We start from the raw sequence: 12,281 nt of genomic DNA, 5'->3' as shown, positions 1-12,281 counted from the left end.
ATCATGATACGGAATGTATACAATCTTTTAACTTGAATTAAATATTATTTAGAGTATACTTTTTTTATTTCTGAGGATTGTTTTGATATATGTAAGTGAACAGTAACCAACAACACAAACAAAAAAACGTCAGAAATTTATAGCTAATTAACATTTTAAATAAAGATAAATAGTGTTATACCTTTTGTCCTTCATTTGGAAATTTCAAGATAAGATCATATGGAAATTTATAAATAAAAAGGAATAATACTATATTCCCTTTAAATTTTTATAAAACCATAATTGGCCATGTCTGATGTTAAAATTAAAGTAAAAAATTGGTGAAATAATTTTCAAATTTTAGATCAAATTGCCCTTAAAAATCAGACGTAGAACATACATGTATCCACTATTCCCAAACCATTATACAGATTTTTAAAGGAACTTTCAGAACAGAGCATTTAAGATACCAATTTCATAATGCAAGGTTTATCAGTATAATTTTTGGAATTTCACAAAGTAAAGGGTGTCAGTCTGAGAAAGATCTCAAACCCTTCCGGGATACATTATTCTGATTCAGAGCTGGGAACAGTATATATGTTCCTGCTCAGAGTCAAGTAGACTTTGCTCTTACTTTTGAATACTACTTGCTTAAGGGAGAAGCAGCAAATACCCCTTTAAAGTCTTTAGTTTGTCCATACATGGGATAGAGCCCTTTACCCCCAACACATCAGGCAAGCACAGGACCATTGAGGAGATTATAATTGGTAGTGAAAAGTATTCTTTTTAAAATATTCATATTCATTTTATTTTTGTTGATTTGAAAATGAACTGTTACTCATTTTGTTGTTCAATTCCTAGTAGTAACAGAAAACATAAATTTTTATACATTGTATTTGGTTTGAAAAGTTATTCAAAATATTTAATCGAAAAGTATGTCTCCATGCAAAATTATCCATCCCTCTACAGGTGGTATCTTAATATAAACACATCTTATTCTTAAAGTATCAACACTAACCATTACTAACAATTGGTACTTAATTAAATAGGTTGAAGGAAGACAAGAGAGGGAGAGAAATGAGAGGAGAGGGGAGGGGATAGGGGAGAGAGAATAGAGACTGATGGAGTGAGTTTTCAGATAAGGGTTTAAGGTACAAGTCTTGTAGAGGGATAGGTCTTCTTTAAAAAATAATGTATTCAGTAAAAAATAGAAATTCTTGTTAACAATATGAATATGAGTAGGGATACAAACCAATTTTTATTTTTGGTATGCAAATCCAGTCTGAAAGTCCTTGTATTAAAATAATGGGTCTATTACATTTCTAAAATATTTCCAAGTCTAAAATTTGTGTGACCCCAGTGGCCAATCCAGGGGTTGGGGTACGACCCCCCCCCCTTTTTTTTTTTTTTTTTTTAAAGATAATGCATTTGAATGTGGATATATACATGTATTTAAAATCCCCACTTTCTTCTAGGTTGGATCCCCCTTTTTTTAAAGATTGTTGGTTCCTCTCCTGAACCCAAAGTTCTCCCTTCCTATTTGGTAAAGACATATAAGATTGTGTTTATAAATACACGGATGCCCAATCCGCACTATCATTTTCTATGTTTAGTGGACTTTAAAAATGAAGGAAAAAACTCTAATTTGGCATTAAAATTAGAAAGATGATATCATAGGGAACATGTTACTTCTAAGTATCAAGTTGATTGGACTTCAACTTCACCAAAAACTACCTCAACCAAAAACTTTAACCTGAAGCTGGACAGACAAACAAACAGACGCTCAGACCAGAAAACATAATGCCCATAAATGAGGCATAATAAGTGTTTGCCTTGGAAAACTCCCTTAATAATTTGCTTAACAACAGGCAGTCTTGCCTGTCATAATTCAGTAACTACAAGTTATTTATCTTTTCTTGAAAGATATGACTGTTTCAACACCACTTGTAGTACTCCTACCTCTTACAAGGCTGCCAGTTTTTATTGGTGGCGGAAGCCATATAAATGGAACCTGAAAAACCACCGACCTTCAGTGTCTTTAAATGTTGTCCAAAGTTTCTGTTGAAATGTTTGTACTGGTTTAAGGTATTGCTGATTAAAAGTGTTGACGTCTGATTAAACAAAAAAACATCAATTACCAAATTGTCATATTCAGGGGGAGATAAACATATTGAAATAAATCAAGGGGAGATAAACTTACTGAAATAAATCCTTTTCAACAACTTTGGATCAATACCTTATAAATGGGTACTCAGATAATATTTTGGGAAAGATTTTCAGAAAAGCAATTTAAAAATCCGTTCAAGGTATATTCTCTTAAATTTTTGAAATAATTGGTCCAGTGATCAATGAAGAATGTAAAGATGATCATGATGTGATAATGCCAATGAGATGTGGTTAATATGCCAATGAGATGTGGTCGATATGTCAATGAGATGTGGTAATAAAGCTAATGAGATGTGCTAAGAATGCCAATGAGATGTGCTTAGAATGCTAATAAGATGTGCTAAGAATGCTAATGTGATGTGGTTAATATGCCAATGAGATGTGGTCAATATGCCAATGAGATGTGGTAATAAAGTAATGAGATGTGATAAGAATGCAAATGAGATGTGGTAAATATTCCAATGAGATGTGGTCAATATGCCAATGAGATGTGCTAAGAATGCCAATGAGATGTGCTAAGAATGCTAATGAGATGTGGTAATAAAGCTAATGAGATGTGGCAATAAAGTTAATGAGATGTTGCAATAATGCTAATGAGATGTGGCAATAAAGTTAATGAGATGTGGTAGTAAAGCTAATTAAATGCACTTATAAGTATGCAAATGAGATGTGGTAATGAAGCTAATGAGTTGCACTAAGAATGCAAATGAGATGTGGTAATAAAGCTAATGAGATGTGGTAAAAAGGCTAATGATATTTGGTAATAAAGCTAAATAGATGTGGTAATAGTGCCAATGAGATGTGCTAAAAATGCCAATGAGTGGTGATATTTATGCAAATTCAATTTGGTAAGAATGCCAATGAGATGTGGTAATAAAGCTAATGAGATGTAGTAAGAATGCCAATGAGATGTGGTAATAAAGCTAATGAGATGTAGTAAGAATGCCAATGAGAACTATCCACCACAGATAAAACCACAAGGCTGTAAGAGTTATCTTTCTTTCATGTGAATTTTATGTATACTTTGCAAACTTTGTAAGCTCCCCTACAGCTGATAGTTAAACATTTCCATCATTTTATGATTTAAGTTGCCCTTTCTTTTAATAAAATTATTTTATGAATAAACTTTTATAAATTAGCAAGATGAAAAAGCTTGCTATAAATCTCAAATTCAAAATTTTCTGAAAAAAAACCTTAAATAACCACTTGATTTTTTTGCCAATTTAAAAAAAAGATATACCAGTAATGACACGAGGATAGAAGATGTGTGGAATCAAATAGGTAACAACTATAGTGATAATGAAATATTCCAATAATAACCAGTTTTAAATGTATTGACTTAACAGACTTAATGTATGATGTTATATGTGACCAGTCAGAATAGTGGACAATGAAATATTCAAATGATGAAACTGACTGACTTTTAGTGAATAGACTAAATTCAGGATTGAACAGCCTTGGAATTGGACCGACAAGTAAATATTGACACCCGCCTTGGAACCAGCAAGTGAATTATTGACATTTATATTGATGTGACCAGTATTCATGTAAATGGACAGTACTAGTGGACTATAAACTGATAAATCTCACAGAAAGGCACATCACAACTGGGTCTGAAGCTGTTACATGCAAAAGACGAGGTAATTATACTCAAAATACAAACATTACACTGAATGTGATTACATGTAGATGTAAAAAAGATGTGGTATGATTGCCAATGACACAACTCTCCACAAGAGACCAAATTACACAAAATAATAACAATTTTAGGTCACTGTACAGCCTTCAACAATGAGCATAGCCCATTCCACATAGTCCGCTATAAAGGGCCCTGAAATGACAATGTAAAACAATTCAAATGAGAAAATATAAAGGGCCTTTGAGTTTCTAACTTGTGTTCCAAAAATTAACCAAAAAACAAACATGTAAAACTAAAACAAACGACTGATGTTTATTAACCTTATATAAGCAATAGGTTATTTTGAGTATTTGAAAAAGATAAATGTGTGATAGAGCCAAGGTCTTCATTATAAAAAAAATCAGCCTGGTAAATTTTAAAACAACATGTATGTACCTGATCGGATGTTTTATTATACTTGGGTGAAAAGTTGTCCTACTTTTAATTATAATTAAAATTCCATATTTACAAGCTTTTTTAAGAATGTAACTGTTCAACATAATTTTTTCTTCTTCAGATATCCAGGAAATTTTGAAGAATTGTATGTGATCTATAACAAGATCTGAGGACAGTAGGACCTGGAAGTACTATATTACCAACTTCAAGGTGAGGTTTTACAGTAAAATAAAATGGTAATGAACACATGTTAAATCACAAAAATACTGAACGCCGCGGAAAATTCAAAACAGAAAGTCCCTAATCAAATGGTAAAATCAAAAGCATAAACACATCAAAAGAATGGACTACAAATTTCATATTCCTGAATTAATTGGTACAAAGATGTACAGACATTTTCTTCCATAGAAAATGGTATATTGAACCTGGTTTTATAGCACTAAACCTCTCACTTGTATGAAAATCCGAAAATTCCATTATATTGACAACAATGCGTGAATAAAACATGATAGGTTTACATGTCAAAATAGGGGTACAGCAGTCAACACCGTGTCACAATCTTAATTGCAACAAAAACAAACAAATTTTTAATAAAGAAGCACTCAAAAAGCATATATCACATTTAACAACCTCGTTCATTATGCTAATTATTTTGATTTTATTTATTTATGCCAAAAAATAAATTACTCCTACAATTATACAATGGAAACTTGATTATCATCATACTTTTTTTATCATACTGTTAAGTCTTGGCCAAATTATTTCAATGTTTGAATTTTGAAAAGAAACATTGATACTAACTAGCAAGTTTTAATACTCTCATTCTGAGTTATAGGCAATGTTTAACGCTAAAATTATAATGTCATGGTAATTTCCTTTACGCCCACCTTGTTCTTAATATGCATGAAATATTTGCCACTGGACATTAAGCATGCAACAATCAATCAATCAATATTATATGTATAAATGGTATGAATCACTTCTGACATATCAATAAGAATTAAATATGTTATTTTGTCAATTTATTTTCCATGTTTTAATTGACATTTTGTTGTTTCTTTGTAGATTAACTGATTGGGAATTTACAAATCAACTGATAAAGAAAAAGACAAATTTTGCCATTTAGATGAACTTGGAAACAATTATTGACAAACAATATAGTGTATTATTATTCTTGTTGAAATCAACAGAGAGAGAGAGAGAGGAAGGATAGGAGAGAGTCAATTGTAAAGATTTATGTCTTTTTAACCAGACATGTCAATTATATTAGAATTTCAGAGGCCTACAGTTTTAGCATTACAGGTGCTAAATGGTCATACATGAAGTAGTTAAAGCACTTTAATGTTAAAATTTTGATTTGACCAGCGAGAACAATCAGGCAACTGCCATTGGTTTAAATCTCTTTTTTTGAAGATGTTTGGTTACATAAGAATAAATCTGTGTGGAACGTCAAAAAAAAAGTAAAAAAATAATTTGTGGTATTTTGTACAGTTTCATTATGCAATCTTGAATGCATTTATGATTACTATTTATAAAGAAGTATTAATTTATCATTAGAATGAGGATGGACAATGTTTAAATATTTATTTGAGACAGAGCTCGAGTTTTGCATTATTTCATAAAAAAAAAAATTATTTTTCTGTTAATGAAGAACAAACAGGGAAAACAGACAAAGCTGCTATTCTATGATTTTCAAATTGTATTTATTTACATTTGATTGATTAGTTGAAGATTAACTACAAGTATTCAGCATAGTACAAAATTAAGGATGCACTGCAAGTGTATCTTTATAGTTATCATCACACTATGTCCAATCTAGATGTACAACACTCTTTTTTATAGTGTTCTGTAAATTATCAGGAACACCAGTTGTGATGAATGGAAAGACTGGCAGGCTGAGATTATACAAGGGGAGGGAATACCCCTGCTTATTTTTTCATACTGGTTAGTTCCTTTGGTAAAGGTTTTGTACAATTTTTAGTTCATATCAGGTGGATTCGTTTTGAAGAGAGTTGTTATTTAGAGCTCTGTAAAAAAAAAAAAATAAGAATTGTAAACAGAGTTCTAGATAATAACTGGGTGGTATGAAATTAGGGTTAAATATTTTCGGTTTATTTACAATATATTTTTTTTTTAATGCATCTGATAATATTGTGTATAAAATGTTTTGTTATTTTTTACAGAATTGCTTTAGTTGCCTTCCTGACTAACATTTATTGGTGAATGGAGAGACTAGCAGGCTGAGATTGAGGGGTAAGGGGAGGGATTACCCCTGCTTTTCTCTTCATACTTGTAAATTATGTCACTGCACGGAAGGTCAACAATTAAGAATATATAAGTTATCATTTTTTTATGTATCAATGTAAGTTGGATAAGTTATATCAGATGTATATAAAGTAAGATGAAAGTATTATTTAGAGCTCTGTAAAAAAAAAAGCTTGTAAACAGAGGTCTAGATAATGCATTAAAGGGTTTGGTTTGGCATGGGGATTTCAAATTTTATTTACAAGTCATCATCTACAAAAATGCATCTGATATTATTATTTGCCCCAAGCCCAATTTCGTGTCCCAAATATAATGAGAACAGAATAATGGTGACAGCTTGGTCAACACCCTTATTTTAAGTTTTATTCACCCCTCCTTTTGTCACCCCCCATCCACCCACCCCCCACCCCACCCTTTTAATAAAAAGTTATAGGTTAAGGTTTCTTATTGTGATTAATGATTAATTAATTGATTTTAATTAAGTGTCACAGAATTATTAAGATACTCATTTCTGTGTAACAAGATTAATCTCCAATATTTAAAGGTGTTTTTGATCAAGTTTTATTAAACTCAAAATGTTTAGTATTTCATCAGCTCTGTCAAATACAAAATAGAAATTTACCTCTATAGATATATCTGCATTTTATATGCTACGAAATTTTGCCTGTTTTACAAAGATTTATCTAACAAAATGAAAAACTCTGTCCATGAAATTCATTTAATTGAACTTTCACACTGTTGATAATAACCCTGTTTGTTCATGACAATTTTACATGTGGTAGTCTTGATGTAATATATAGTTCTTCCACTAACAACCCTGTTTGTTCATGACAATTGTACTCTTGAATATATCTGTTACAAATACACACCCATGCTTTTTCCCCTATAGGGTTTTTTAATGCAGGGTGCATGTTTTTCTATGTTACCATATGTCTGTCTCTCTTTTTAATAAAGAATATACATAGAAATGTTTCTGTTTGTTGAAAAATTGAAAGGTCCTTATTTAGTTCCTCTTCAAAGGTATGAGTTTGTTACAAATATCTTGACCCTTGCATAATTCATCAATTTTGATGACCTTGAGGTTAGGACAGACATAAAACTGGTATTTGCAGCTTCAATGCCAAGGACAGTCACACAATCCATTTAGAAGAAGTACTTGTCTGTCATATTTGTTTTTCATAAATTATTTGGTTATAAATAAGTCTGGTAATTCTTTTTTGAATCATCCCCCTTGTTTTGTCCTAGGGATTATATAGAAAACTTCCTGGTATACAGCATTGATTTTGCTCAATGTTGAAGGCTGTACAGCAGCATTTAGCTGCTTATGATCTGCGTCATTTGAACTTTGGAGCACATATAGACTAGTTGTCTCATCAGCAATCATACCACATCTTATTTTATAGACTGGTTGGCTGAAGTCAGAATATTAAAAGGGTATGTTGATCTAGTTTTAGGTTAAAATGTCGAAAGCCACAGATCAAAAATGGAAGTGAAAGTTTTTTTGGGGAACTTTAAGGAATTGTGCTGCAATTTAATCTGTATTTGGATTCATTGGCTAGTGGTAGTACGTTATAGAACCACAACCTTCGACAGGAAAACTGACAATTATAGTCCATTAAGATGAGTCAAGTGCACTAATTGCCACATGGAGGCTTCAAACTTACCTCTGCGTTGAAAGGCTAGTGATACAGTAGTTTCAACTAATCTGACAACAATGCCACCATTACAGTAGTTTTAACTACTCCGACAACAATGCCACCATTACAGTAGTTTTAACTACTCCAACAACAATGCCACCATTTAGGTCTCACCTAAATCAGGATATATGTTATTTAATGAGAAAGATCCTATCAAATATGATGTCTTAAGTTCAAGGTCACATATACCAAAACAAACTAAAAGCAGTGCAGAAGCAGTGTTTTCACACATAGAACCTTGATAGGAAGTAACTTAGATATGGTAAATCAATACATGGAAGACCCCAAATAATGTGTTAGTCCACATATAAGGGTAATTCATTTCAGGATGGTATCTTGGGAACATTTCAGAATATGTTGGTGGTATGATTTCAACAATAGTTTACGTATTATATAAAATGCTATTCCAAATAATTCCATATGTAAAAAAAAAACATGAATGATTCCCAATTATTGGAGAGCCAACACATGAAACATCTATGCTTATATTACATGTAGAGGTTTAATGCTAATAAGTCAACTCAAGGAAACCCACAATTGGTACGTACATTTTGTAAGTCAGTGGTATTTGATATGCAGTTGTATTAGAATTGGCACATATCAAGTTCAAGGAGAATTATTGGCCCTGCCCCTTCAGTTATGATCTATTGACTTTGAAACTTGAGCTGAATTTACATGTTTTGTAATTGTCTGCATAAGGTGATGCATTTCATTTCCATGGCTTTTTTTCGCCCAGTCCTCTAGTCCTTTGAATTGCATAGTTTACATTTTAAAGTTGTGACTAGATCAGTTTATAATTACTGTAAATTCAGAAATTATAGTGTGCATTTATTATTCAGATTTTATCAGTTTAGACTTAAATGCGATTTTGATTTTTATGGTTTTGAGAAAAAATCCTGTTTAATTCATATAAAAATATTTCAAAATGCAAGATTAAATTATTGGGTTGAAACATTGTCGCATTTTTCGCAATAATTTCTGACTTTACAGTAACCAATAACACTAAGTCAATGATATTTAGTATGCAATTGTAATACCATTCCCTCTTATATGGCCGTGCCACCCATAGTTTATTGACTTGGAAACTTTTGCATTGTTTAGATGTTAAAGTTTGTGTTTGTCAGTTAAAGGGAACTTACATATGAGAAGTCAATGGTATTTGGTATGCAGTTGTATTGGCATTTACAATTTGCAAAGAGGTTATTCAGCCCTGCACCTTCAGTCATGTAAACAAAAAAGATGTGGTATAATGATTGCCAATGAGGCAATTCTCCACAAGAGACCAAATGACACAGAAAATAACAGTTATATGTCACTGTACGGCCTTCAACAATGAGCAAAGCCCATACCACATAGTCAGCTATAAAAGGCCCTGAAAAGAAAACTAGTAGCCTAATTTATGTACAAAAAATGAATGAAAGACAAATATGTTACACATCAACAAACAATAATCACCGAATTACAGGCTCCTGACTTAGGACAGGCGAATATACATACAGAATATGGCAAAGTCAAACATATTAGAGGGATCTTTTGCTTTTCCAGTATTTTACTAATAGATTAACTTAGTTTTTTGCAGTGAATATTTACACAGTATCAGTCTTGAGATTTTATTTTTTTTTATCAAAAGTCCTTATTTGTGCCCTAAAATCTGAACATTTTTAAATGTGATGATAATTTGAAGAAGGCATATGTAAATATGTCTAATTGTTTCTGTCAAAGATTTTAATAGATTGCATCATAAGTGGTGTAGTTGTGATGTTAATAATGTAGGGAAATTTATTATAAACTGATTATTGGCATAATTTTGCAAAATTAGAATATTCCTCATTTACCATTTTTTAGCTCACCTTGCCCAAAGGGCCAAGTGAGCTTTTCTCATCATTTGGCTTCAAGCGTCCGTCGTCCGTCGACCGTTAGCTTTTACAAAAATCTTCTCCTGAAACTACTGGGCCAAATTAAACCAAACTTGGCCACAATCATCACTACGTTATCTAGTTTAAAAAATGTGTCCGGTGACCTGGCCAAAAAAAACCAAGACGGCCGACATGGCTAAAAATAGAACATAGGGGGAAAATGCAGCTTTTGGCTTATAACTCAAAAACCAAAGCATTCCGAGAAAAATCTGACATGGGGTAAAATTGTTTATCAGGTCAAGATCTATCTGCCCTGTAATTTTCAGATGAATCGGACAACCCGTTGTTGGGTTGCTGCCCCTGAATTGTAAATTTAAGGAAATTTTGCTGTTTTTGTTTATTATCTTGAATATTATTATAGATCGAGATAAACTGTAAACAGCAATAACGTACAGCAAAGTAAGATTTACAAATAAGTCAACATGACCGAAATGGTCAATTGACCCTCTAAGGATATATTGTCCATCATCGTCAATTTTTAACAATTTTCATAAATTTGTAAATTTTTACTAACATTTTCCACTGAAACTACTGGTCCAAGTTCATTATAGATAGAGATAATTGTAAATTGCAAGAATGTTCAGTAAAGTAAGATGTACAAACACATCACCATCATCAAAACCCCTTTTTGTCATGAATCCATCTGCTTCCTTTCTTAAATACTCGCATATATTTAGGTGAGCAGCACCGGCTCTTTAGAGCCTCTAGTTTTAGTTTTCACCATAATTTCAATAAGCGAGGGGTTTTCACCATAATTTCAATAAGCGAGGAGTCATGCAGGTGCTATAGATAAAATCTTAAAACATGGTTTAAAAAGGTTGCAAATCTTTTGAAAACAATATGATTTGGTGAATCAACTCAATTGTCTATCTGTTGAGATGAAGAAACCATATTATGAGTTCATTACTTTGAAGTTAATGTAGTCTGAAATTTGCCAAAAAATTTGACATGATTATTTAACTGGTAATTACATTGAACTGAATGCAGACCTGATTGAATTGTTATATAAATTTAACTCCCACTAGATAATATTCTTTGCACAGAAATAGATTTTTAATTGGGAAATGGACTTTTAAATGTAATGTCTACCAAGTTTGAAGCAAGATGAAGGGAAGTCCTAATGAACTACTGATATAATATACATACCATTATCTTAGTCTGTCCATATCAATGAGTTTGCCATATCCAAGGATTTGTATATTTAAGTAAGAAGGTTCTTTTACTATACAAATCCTTGCTATATCTATCTGCAAATGTGCACCCTACAAGTCACTGTTTTATGCGATTAATTTATTGGGTATCATAGCATAATATACAGAATGGCATTAATTCTTAATTGTTTGTGAGAAGAATTTGTAAAATAAATTGTTACAATGTTTGCCAAAATCTACCATAATCCTACAAATAAAAACAATAAAATAAATTAAAGAATAACACACATTTTCCTGTGAAGAAATATGTTTACATTAGAACAAAATATTGGGGCCAAAATGGAATCATTAATAGAATATGTGATAAAAAAAAACTTTAGAAAAGAATAGTAAGGTTCTTGGTGTGAGAAAAGACTTTTAAACAGTATATTTCAAATTCTAAAACAGGCATATAAATCATGACAAAGAGAGACATATGATATACTACTTTCATCCATCCATTCTCATAACTGTCATTCTGATTCATCAGGAAACCAATATAATCATTAGTCAGTTGACCTGTTATGTACAAAGAGGGGTAACTCGAACATTTTTTTAAAACGTTTTAACACCACAGAGCATATAAACAGAACACATTAATTTATATTATGTATCTAATTGTTATTAGTAAAGGCTTGGGTAAAGTTTTGTTTAATATATTTTACAGATTACTGCTTGCATAGCGACAGACGAATAATTATGTAGATGTTAATTCCATTTTAATTTGAGTATTTTTTTCCAAACAAAAGGTTAACCTATTCTACAACTGAGAACAAATTGACTTATCTGGTAATAATCTAACAGTCAATTCAATTCAATTCTTTTATTACTTTGAGCAAATGATGCTCATCAGTACAAATATAATATATATGCAAATACAATATATCATAAATAAATACACAAAACATACATAACTGATAAATGAATACATCCGAGAAGAGTAATAATCTATATTAAGTATTGGTAACTTATAACATGTCTGTTCTACGTTTAA

The 12,281-nt window shown here is 31.5% G+C and overlaps 1 long non-coding RNA gene across 1 annotated transcript; it reads left to right on the top strand.

Annotated features, from left to right (window-relative positions):
- Positions 1-892: 892 nt before the first annotated feature.
- LOC134714512 (uncharacterized) lies at positions 893-6,310 on the top strand. The gene is made up of 3 exons (XR_010106549.1): positions 893-3,785; positions 4,341-4,429; positions 5,285-6,310. It is a non-coding gene; the product is annotated as an uncharacterized LOC134714512 (long non-coding RNA).
- Positions 6,311-12,281: the final 5,971 nt, after the last annotated feature.

This window comes from Mytilus trossulus, chromosome 4 (genome assembly GCF_036588685.1).
Source record: "Mytilus trossulus isolate FHL-02 chromosome 4, PNRI_Mtr1.1.1.hap1, whole genome shotgun sequence".
In the NCBI taxonomy this organism is placed as follows: domain Eukaryota; kingdom Metazoa; phylum Mollusca; class Bivalvia; order Mytilida; family Mytilidae; genus Mytilus; species Mytilus trossulus.
Note: the sequence above shows the minus strand (reverse complement) of the source record. Positions and strands in the feature narration are given on the sequence as shown.